This window comes from Anguilla rostrata, chromosome 10 (assembly GCF_018555375.3).
Source record: "Anguilla rostrata isolate EN2019 chromosome 10, ASM1855537v3, whole genome shotgun sequence".
Lineage (NCBI taxonomy): Eukaryota > Metazoa > Chordata > Actinopteri > Anguilliformes > Anguillidae > Anguilla > Anguilla rostrata.
The window spans coordinates 44,581,059-44,592,404 of record NC_057942.1 but is presented as its reverse complement, the minus strand read 5'-3'; the positions used below and the strand labels follow the sequence as shown (position 1 = coordinate 44,592,404).

The 11,346-nt window shown below is 38.7% G+C and overlaps 2 long non-coding RNA genes across 3 annotated transcripts; one reads left to right on the top strand and one right to left on the bottom strand.

Annotated features, from left to right (window-relative positions):
- On the bottom strand, nucleotides 1-10,028 carry LOC135233649 (uncharacterized). Of its 2 annotated transcripts, none has more exons than XR_010323906.1 (3): nucleotides 9,916-10,028; nucleotides 9,601-9,663; nucleotides 1-139 (listed from the first exon to the last, which is right to left on the bottom strand). It is a non-coding gene; the product is annotated as an uncharacterized LOC135233649 (long non-coding RNA). The 2 variants fall into 2 exon arrangements; XR_010323907.1 differs by lacking the exon at nucleotides 9,916-10,028 and adding an exon at nucleotides 9,802-9,894.
- On the top strand, nucleotides 7,780-8,406 carry LOC135233650 (uncharacterized). The gene is made up of 2 exons (XR_010323908.1): nucleotides 7,780-8,170; nucleotides 8,265-8,406. It is a non-coding gene; the product is annotated as an uncharacterized LOC135233650 (long non-coding RNA).
- Nucleotides 10,029-11,346: the final 1,318 nt, after the last annotated feature.

Here is an 11,346-nt window from a genome sequence, read left to right as displayed (position 1 = left end):
GTTGTTTTGTAAAAGTACAGACAGTCGACAGTTTCTGCAGGCAGTCTGCTGGGAAGTGGTGCAATCCGGGGCAAACTGCTGGGAGAAGTGAGCTCCCTCCTCTCCAGGCCGCCGGAACAGAGCTGCCGAGTAATTGTACCTCAGGAGGAAGAGGAAGCGAACACAATGAAACAGTTCAGAGGAAGGCACCTTGCTGCAGTTCCTGAATGAGACCTTCAAACGAACCAAAAATACACTCAGAAGTTTCTTTTCTCCCTCAGATGAATTTCTTTTCCAAATGTGCGGATAGATTCCCAGTCATACATTAGATTCATATACAGTATAGATTATAAAAAACAGTCTAGTGCGCTACATGGATGTGGTCACATGCTGTCATTTGGGGAAAGGTTTCAGAAGTGGTCGCTTCTTCTACAGTATGTATACCTGTTGGAATGGAATAAAATTAATAGAACTAAGTAATCCTTTTATCCAGCTCAAAGTGACCATATAAGGAGTGAGCTATTCTGAAATTTTCCCTCGCTGCCTGGATCCAAGTTTTCTACTTGCCCCAACACACAGATGATAAAATGTAGTCTCATTCCCGGTGTTCCTGCACTGCATGCACCCCTATGTGTTCTGTAGAAAGCATCTGCTGCAGCGAGCATGACCAGACCCTTCAGACCCGAGTCCAACATCAGATGCATTACCGCTCATCTCAGGTTTGCCCCTGTCTGTCTGGATGTGCACAACAGTGTACAATATCTACAGACCACACTGCACTGAGGAATCATCTGTAAACCCAATATGAGTGCGTATATAATTACTACAAAATTAAATATTAGACACCCACATCAATAAAGCACTTCATTAGGAGTTAGTTTAAAATACTATGATAAATTATTTTAGGTCATGTGTTATATTGTCCGTTTTATATCAGTGGCTGCACAATTAACTTAGAGATGGCATAATTAAATTCAGACACGCAGCAACAACACTAATAGCAGTAAACACTGTGGAATAAACACTTTACTATGCCCCCTCTGAAAGTTACCTTCAGGGAGTCAAACCTCATTTCCGAATGAGGAGTTTTTAATTTGGAAAATCATTTCAAAACAGCAATTTAAAAAATTAAAATCATTTAATAATTGGACTCCTTACTGAAAGTACTATAGCCTCATTTAAAAATAGGATACTCTCAATTTCACTGCATCAGGATGATTTAATTTTGACCAAATAACCAAAGTGTTAGAGTAGATATAAATATTACAGTAGATAAAGAATTTACTGAATGAATACTTTGATGATATTCAAGTGAAATGAAAATAATTTTAATTTCTTTAGTTGTCCCTAGGAAAACCTTATCGCTCGACAGCCAAATAGATTTCATTCAGAGAAGAATAAATTAAATGTGGTTCTAATAGTATCAAAAAAGACCAAACAATTGGCTATGAGTCACTGGTTTGGGTGTATTATTAATATTTGAAATGTATCTTATTGATTTTATTTGCACATGTTTTTTTCAAAGGCATTCTCTAATTAAACTTTTGAAGACCCTGATCATTTTTCACAGGATTCTAATGTTGGTTTAAAAAAAATAATAGAAAACTGCCAAAAGATACAATAAAAAGATGTAAACACCCTCTAAAGATATCATCTTTATCTGCTAAAGAGGTTATTGTCTGAAACATGAAGATACTTCTAAAATATGACCCAGTATCATCTTCTGAAGTGAAGTCACAGTTGCATTCTATTCTTAATTCCAAATTAAACCATAGGGCCATAGAATAGATCCAGGCCAAACATACCCTTCCCATAATGGAAAATCGCAGCACCCCTCAAGCCAAAATGAACATGTGACCCAGGCACTGTATGAGGAAATCCAGAATCCAAAACACCCAAATGTGAGCCAAAACTACCTCCTCATACATTCTCCCTATTCAATAATGACACAGTTATGCAGCCTAAAATTCTATGAACTGAGGAAAATGGGAATGTGTTTGGCTGAAGAGACAAAACCATGAAACTCCTTTTAATCCATGATGGCTCCCCTCAGGAGCTGCCGATGCAGAGGAGGAGGAGGACCACCATTCAGGGTAAAAAGAGGAAAAGTGCAGCTCAAAACAATAACCAAAAAAGAAAAAAACCCAATTTTTCAAGGGGCCCTGAAACCTTACGGATATGTGCACAACCTTCGCGAATCACAATACTGACAAGTTCCTTTTTCATTTCACACTCGAATGTTCTTGTATAATGTATTGTTTCTGTGGGAAAACTGGGGAAAAAGACAAAATTAAGAAGTATCATTCATATTCATATATATGTATGCCCAATGTTGCAGTGGTCACTGAACTCTATGGTAAGCTAAATTACATTTTAAATGGTCATCATATACTGTATGTATTCATTGTTAACTAAATTGAACAAATCTTACATTTATAGTGGGTAAAGTGGACTGTTTTGTACTGTATGCATAAATTGTCACGTTTATGAAATTATATGGAGCTGTCTGTATCACACATTAAACAGTGTAATCCAGATGCTTAACCAATAACGCTTCCCATTAATATAAAAGGTGTTACATTTTAAGAATCTCCATCTTTAGGTGAAATACGCCTACTTGCTGAGTTTGTTGGCTGGAACAAGTTTCTTAAAGAGTTGAAGTTACTTTTTTGAATGGCCACATTGTGCATATGTTTTGTATTGTATGTACTGTTATTTTATTAAGCATAATTATTTTATTTGAAGGACATGGCAGAAGAAAATGTATAAGCTGATTTACATTGTATGGTCACATGGGAATATTCAGTAATCCATCATTTGGACAAAAAATTAGAAACCTCTCCAGCACTATCATCATTACTGGCAAAAGTATGTTTCCTGTCAAACCCAGTGTCATTATGTTAAACACCACATTCCTGCTGTAAGCGTGCTCTGGGTCTCTGAGGGATATTCGTGCTCCAAATGGAAGACAGCACAGCCATAACTGTGCGTAAATGTTTGAGTTTAGAGGTTTCACACGAGCGGCCCAAGATCGTTTCTGTATTTCTGCTTCTCTGGACAGCAGATGTCACAGTATTTGTTAAATTGCCATGACAACATGTCACAACAAAAACAGTGATTAAACACAAAACTGTTCAGCAGGTCTCGTGCACAAGGCTCAAGATGCCCAATGGAATAATTTGGAAAATGTAGTAATCATAATAAAAATGTGTTCTTATTTAGATTCTTTTCTCTTTTTTTCCCTGAAGACAGAGATTTTCTTCACCGCTCATTTACTGTAAAGATTGTGACACTTTCGGAACAATTACTAAATGGCTGGAATTCATTAAAGTCAACAAAAGACTTTGCATTTGTTCCCCTTGAAAAACAACCAGATGGTGGTAACTATAGGGTGACTGGGAACAATAGACCACTCCCACCTATACAGACACAAGGCTTTTTCAGGTTCACGCAAGCACACATTGTAAATTTGCCCCTCAGACTCCCAACCAAACCTGCACTGAAGATGCACTGACCGTTCTCTCTACCGAATGGTAATAAGACACTACCATGATGACATCATGAATGCGTCCTCTGCTCAGTGTTTCATTGAATGCATGATTCACTTTTAGTTCATGAATCACGCATTCAATAGTTCACTTTTAGCTGGAGATAATGTGCCTCTTCTTGCTATTAGTTGCTGTAAGTGAGGGATGTGCCTCTTGGTCAGTGCTAGCTCTCTCCTGTGGTACTGTGCAGTCTGTGGGATGTTAAATAATCACTGGCTCACAGTGAATCACAGGCATATTCTGTATTTCAGCTGCAGTCCTCCGGCGACATAGAGGTGGGAGGGAACCTGAGAGCCACAGATGGAGAGAAGAAAGGGAAAATGCTTTTTTCTTTTTAAGCGCATCTCAAACATTATGTTTAGGAATGCGTAAATGTGCATTCTGCGTATTTTGGTTTTATTTTATGCAGGAGTGCTTAATGTTTTATTCATTTTGATGTATTTTTGTTTTTCTTCCCCTCTGTAATTAAACACAGTTCACCTTTGAGTTAATGTGAGGCAGATACTATTTTAATTTTCCATGAACACACATTTTACAGTAGTACATTTCTTCTTGCAAAAATCTTATATAATGAAGTATTTTAATAAAATATTTATGTTAGGAGAGATGGCTGGAGAATACATATATAAAGTTTTCAAGCACTACAGCCCCAGACCCTCAGTGTTATAATGCCTCACAATCACGCATTAATAATGCATTTTTATATTCCGTTCAGCTGTACCACTGCCTGTCACATTAGCCATGGCTGTGTGCCTCCTTTGGTTTAATCCAAAATGTACAATCTGTGTTCCTCATTGGGGATGGGGCTCATTCAAAATTCAAACTGTGGATTCAAAAGAGAGCTTGGCTAGATGACAAAAACAAGACAAAAAATCGGGTAACTGCAGATGAAAGCTTTACTTTCTCTGGTTTTAGTTGGAATGGCTTCCATGATGGTGCGATGCCAAGAGCTGATTAAAGTGATGATCTAGCAAGCTGAAAGCTGGGTGCTCCTGCTCGATGCTGTCCGTGTGCATGCATGTGCACAAAAGGAGCAGGGAAATCACAAAAGCCGTGGGGGAAGGAGTTCCGTCACCATCTAGCTCCCTCAGTTGTTAGGAAGATTATTTAAATTACACTGAGAATAAGCCAACAAAATTGTTTCAAAGGAAGGAACAAGATTGCCTTGTAGGAACAAAGAAGGGAAATTCAATGGTACACAGCTTACAAGAATTTGAAATGTAGTGCAAAATATATCTAGCATAACATTACAAATCCAATTAAGATAATCATATTAAATGTATGCAGTTTTGTTTCAGCTGGTTAATTACTTTCCATTTATAAACTACACTCTCCTTTGAAAAGGCTTTCATAAGGATTATAAACAACACCAGAATATCCAACTAAAACCTTTTATCTAAAACTATATGAAGGAGAGGGATGTTCATCAGTACATCAATTAATGGATTGCTACACAAAGAGCTACGGTAATATTCTGTTTTAGGTAGTTGGTTTTAGTACTGGTGATTTATGTTTTAGCGATGTTTCACTGATCGTGAGTAATTTAAATAACATGGCATACCTTGGAGCATTTCCATCAGTGAATACAAAGACGTATGCACAGTAACAAATGCAATTACAAGGGCTAGTCATGTACTTACAAGGTGTTATTGAACAATGGGTACCAGCCTCTGAGAAGTGTGCCTGTTCCTGGGGTGGTATGTCCCACAGTATGACTGGAACTGCACAACCCGGGTTCATCAGCAAGGTGCGTAATGACAGCTTCTGATCCCCTTTACTGTCTGTGACTGAATATTATGGGTTAACTTAAATACAGTAAGACACACACAACACTTCAATCTTATTTATAATTTCGAACAGTAAGATGTACTATGATGAGTCACCAAAATGTCATGACTCAGAATACAATTATAGAACATTAGACCAAAGTGAATGATGAACTAGGCATAATAATGGATCTTAATGATTGGCATGAGGTTACTCTGAGGTCACACAGCTCTTTCTGAAGGTCATGTGTGCTTGTTTTTATTTCAGCAGGTCCATCTGTCTTAATTCTCTGAGCAGCTGTATGTTGCTTCTCTTGTTCATCAGATCACAGTAAAATGGTTTAGCCAAGGATGCACGCAAAGTCTGCAGATGCAGCTAATTACTGTATCGAAAATGTCAGCTCAAATAAATGGTTTGGCTAATTAATCAAGGACAGAGGTTGGCATAATTCTGGAACAGATGAGACTTTTGTTGTGAACCCTCTGGTTTACCAATTTATTCTAGCATATGGGCCAATAAAATAAAATAAAAGCCTTTGCTGTAATATCAGTAACTGTGGCATTCAATATTATAATCAGAAGTGCCTAAACAGCTGTCTTGTGAGAATCAGAACGACGCAGGTTTAAAGAAGATAAACATTCAATTTGTAAGCTCTCAGGGATATTTCTCAGAAGGCACATGTTACGTTATGTTATTTATTTTTTTCAAGCTTCTTGAATAAAAATTCTATACTTGTGATACAAAGCCAAAATTCTACTGTTCCCAGAGGCAGGAACTCTGGATAAAGCACATGGTACAGGTTCTCTGTGCTCCTTCCCCAGGGGAGAGAGATGACCAGTCACCACATCCTTCCCTCCTGTACATTAAAGCCAGTTCTAGTCAGTTCATGTCTGGGAGAGCCGTACAAGCGTCCCAATAAAGTCCTCCAGAGAGGACGCAGAGTCAGAATGAAATGGCTGCAGTCGGGCCTTTCAGTGTCTCTGAGAGAGGAGACCGTTCAGGAGCACAGGCATCCATTAGCCCTCCTCACTCCCTCATCTCCCAGGCTCCTCATCTCCCAGGCTCCTCATCTCCCAGGCTCCTCATCTCCCAGGCTCCTCATCTCCCAGGCTCCTGAACCTTACAGAACTCTCCGGATATTCTCTGCATTCAGAAAGCTGTTTTTTAAAAGTATTTATTTATTTACTTATTCATTTATTTAGTAATTTATCCATTTATTCATGTTTTAGTCAAGATGCTGCCAAAAGCAGGTGCATTCATATTTAAGTGTCTTTAATTAAAATCCTCCAGTATTTTTTAAGACTCACAGACAGGAATTATGTGATGTTTCACAAACACAAGGTGGTGTATTACATTTTTTTTACACTGTGGATTTGCAAAACCAGTGTGCATTCAATCCCAGAACTGTTGCAACCCTGAAGTACAGATTTCCATTACGTCTAAATTAATTGCGTTCTATTTGTTAGACTTGTTTTGCAACTATACTGCAGATTAAATGTCTGATAGAAAGCATATTATGTAAAATAGATCACACAAACAACCGATTATCATGTCTGTTATGTCATCACCCAATTAATTCCCCATCCCTTAGAGATGGATCAATCAGAGCAACCTTACAGCATCATCAACCTTACAGAGATGGCCTACATCCAAAACCTTGCGATCAGTCCCGCCCAGTGCAGGTGCTTCTGGGACATTTTCAGCTTGATTTTGTGGCAGCTTAGCTGTGAACAGACCCAGACAGGAGTAAGGACCTGCAACACGTCTATTGAGTGATTTGAGGTCATGTTTGGCATGTTTGAAACACCTATCCATTTGTCCCACCTGTCAAAGGTGATGTCAGTAGAGTCACCATATAATGCCATTTTTGTGAGCCATCATTTTCAGGTGGTTTACAAGTTAAAATTCTGTAAACGTGACTGACTGTTAGCTTGGTTCTGTCATCCTGGCCAAATCCAACCTCTGCAACCTTTCAAATGACAACACTTTTCTGCTTGAGGACGCATGATGGGCATGAACGCCTGAGAAGCATGTGACCCATTGTGCTCTACGACAGCGAGCTGTGTGTCAGAGGCATGTCGTGTTATTGTGGGAACATCTGAAGTGTTAAAGAGCTTCAGATGCTTTGACCGGCTGGACGGTTCACCCTCGTGTGAAGAACTGAATGCGCTGGTGGAGAACAAATGAATTATGAGGACTCTGACAGTTCCATCCATGTACCGGCTCTTTCACGTAGAGCCACATTTTCAGCATTTCGTCTCACTTATTGCATCATTTAGTTAGCATAACTTGTAAAGTGGCTATTGACCTATTCACTATATTTCTGTATCATTCTTAACAACATACCATCTGAAAATATTGCCATTTATAAAAGTTTTCCATGACAACTGCCAGAACACGCATTGATTTCCCTATGTGCACGTGCTAACCATGTTAGAATTCTCATATCATAATCTAAGCCTTCATCACCTTTCCTTCGTCTTTTGTGTCATTAAGCCATAAAAGTAGTAATTAAGTGGACGTATTATTTGAGAAGATCAGGTGTTCATTAGTTCAAAAAGTCATTACTTAATAGGTGTGGGTTTACTTGAGGGTTGGAAAGTTCTTTTTGCTCAAATCGATATTTTAAAGTTGTGCCAAGTACAGAATTCAGGCCCTGCCCTACCCCGCCCTCCCTAGAATTATGTTACTGTGGCAACGCCAGCATAACAAAAACACAGCTGAGAAAGGTTTCTCTGTGTGTGTGCGCTGCTAGACCCACAAAGAAGAAAAAAGAATGAGCAGAGGGGGAAGGGGGGGATTCTGACGACCTGCTGGGATTAACAGCTACTGACACTCAAAAGAAGTCTAATATTAGGATTCACATTAAGATGAAGGTGTGTTGCCTTTTGTGATATATTCAATGCAGAAAGGAAAAATGATGTGATGACATTTATGTAACCTGAAGTAAACCTACATGGGTGTTTTCAGGATACTGCACACACTGTGTCTCTGGTCTAGAGCAGCAGAAGCGGATTGGCTAAAGCAGCAGAAGCGGATTGGCTAGAGTAGCAGAAGCAGATTGGCTAGAGCAGCAGAAGCGGATTGGCTAGAGCAGCCGAAGACCACGCCAGGTTCCACTCCTGTCAGCTACGAACTGGAAGATGGGGCTACAGTGAGCATGTGATCATCAAAGCTGGATGACTGAAGATTTATTTATATTTATTAAAAAGGCAGCAAATTCTTCAGTCTTAGTTGTTGAGATACATTTGGTGGGATAGCGAGCAGAGGGCTTAACAGATCAAATGTGGAAAAGGATTTGTACATTCCTCCGATTATATATAATCCCAGAGAGGTGTGATTGCCCAGAGAGTTTTGTTCCCTTGTTTTCTTCTTTTCCCCCAAGGAGCATATTTCCCTGACATAGTTCCTGTTTTCACTGGGGCAATGCTGTCAGTTATGCTTTAATAAACTGTTAAAACCAGGTCCGCCAGGGCATCACAAGGAGACATGGGGGGCAGTGTCAACGTGGAGAAAAGGTCAATAAACATTTACGCTGAACTGGCATTAAGATACCGTCTCTTAACACTTAACAAACAATGCTTGACTTGCTCTGCATGAAAAATCACATCAAAAACACAGAAATGTTAAGAAATGGCAAATAGAAGCTGCTGTGATGTCAAGGCCTTTAAGGATAACCAATATAATTTATTGTACATATAATACAAAACATCTAGGTTTGAGAACTGTAACAAAAAAAAAACATAATTAGTTAAATTAGTTATCGAATGAAGCACTGTACTGAAATTGTTAAAATCCTAAAAGTAAAAGAATGTACAATGCATAATGTGCTTAGGAGAAAATCGGAGTGTACCCAGAAAAGCATATTTCATTTTCATTTCAGAAGAATTCCTTCCCATTTCAGCCATGGTATCACAGTATAACATTTATCAGATGTCAAATATTATTTCACAATTTACACAAATTGTTTACACACATTAGTAACTAGTTTGTCATTTTCAACAAGGGCAAAAGTGGACCCTACCTAAATATTATACACATCTGCTGAACTACAAAAAAGAAACACTGAATTTACTGGATCGTGAATATTTCACAACAATGAAAACATTCTAAAAGCTGCATAATAATGACTACACAACCACAATCTTTGCAAAGTTCAGCCTTCTAATTAGCATTTCATTCAGTGCCTTATTTCTCACACAATAATTAATCAAAATTCATAATAGTGCCATGATTGTATAAACTGTTAGAATTTCATAATGATATTTCTACAGGCAAAACAAAAACAGAAAGAATTAATGCTTACCTTTTGAGATGCACATGATGGCAATTAAAGTTATGATCAGCTCAGCTATGCAATCAGTAATGACTGGAAAACAAAAAAATCCCGTTTTACACAAGAGGAACTGCCCACAAATTATACCTCCACTATAATAAAAAATGATACCTAAACAATTGTTATAATGTTCAATATCATTCACGCTGGGAGAAATTCACTTGATATTACCCTTGAATGTGATCATAGAGAAAGCCAGCCCAGTCGGAGTGTTTCAGTCATTTGCAGCGTGTTTTATTTGTGTATTTGTGCATATGACTAAAGTTAACCGGCCGGGTGAATCACCTGATGCGTCACGTTCCGGGGAGCCGCCATCTGTGCCTCTTCTGAGGGGCGCGCGCGAGCGGGAGAGCCGGAGGAGCGCGTGAGCAACGGCACTCTGAGTGAGACGATGGTGGTGGGACCGCTCTGCCATTTCCCTCCTCCGAAATGTGGGCTGTCGTCTTTTTTTATAAGGTTTCGTTTTTAACCTCAGAAAAGAAAGCTTTTGCTTCGCTACCTTCAGAAAGCTGCCGCTGCTAGATTTATTTGTGAAATGCGATTGAATTTCTGAAATGCGGTAAAGCATAATAACTGATGGCCTGAGCGTATAAATTCTTGAATATGGTTTTCTTGAAACGGGCCCAGTGCTTCCAACATAGTTCTTAAGCTATAAACTAAATGCCAAAATGTACTAGAGTGGCATCGTTTACCAAAGTTGTATACATTTTACTTGAATCTAGCTTTGTAAACCACAGATATGTGGGAACTGGATCAATTGTGTTTATTTTAATGAGGTTAGAATTAATGCATGAGGAAACAGAGGTGTGATGTGAGTGTGTGAGATGTAGGCACTGCGTTAGATTCACACTCAGTGTATAAGAACTGGTAGCGCTGTTAAGGACTGATGCAAAGTAGTATTAAAATGGGAGGGAAGGTGGGTGGGTGGGGTTGTAGGAGGGCTTGTTGCTGTGGAAACAAGCTTGGCTGCTGGGGTCTTGGGTGTAGAGGAGCTGTTTCACTGCAGTTCAGGAGTATTCTGAAACGATGTAGGAAGTGATGGTTCCGTCTTTGTCCACTTCTCAGTTGTGAAAGTAACAGACATTGTTAATTTCCTAACAAGGTTTTTAATTAGCACCCTCATTCTGGAAGGTTGTATGCATTGTACGTTTTCAGTTTTTATGGTCCCAGAGTCCAAATAACAATATAGAACCACATGGACAATATGTGCAATGGAAGCAAATGTCCAAGAAGCAGAAAAAAAAACTGAATGCCAGAATATACTACTTGCCACTAATTGAGATTAAATTACCATTAAAAAATGTTTCTATGATTAATCAATAAGCAAACTAGGCAACTGGAATCAGCGCTACTTCTCTGTATACTTCTGAAGATATTTTATTTTCTAGGTCATTTTTGTTACTACTAAAAAATGAAGGGATTGTACGTTAAAGATTATACGTAAAAGCAAAGAAAATAGTTGACTAAAAGAATATAATGAAATTGAATGTCCATAAAAAACATGTTGTGGCATTGGTGGAGGAGCCCAGTAATAGGTCTTATATAGTCCACCAATCACCACAGTGAGCAGAGAAGTCAAAGGGTATTTTAAAGCATTTTTGGAGGAGGGGCTTAACTTTTGAATGGCAAATAATGGTACACATTTGTAATACTCTGAAACTACAAAAAAAAGCAATCATCTCAAGAGCCAAAGGCCATATTTTGACATCTCACAAA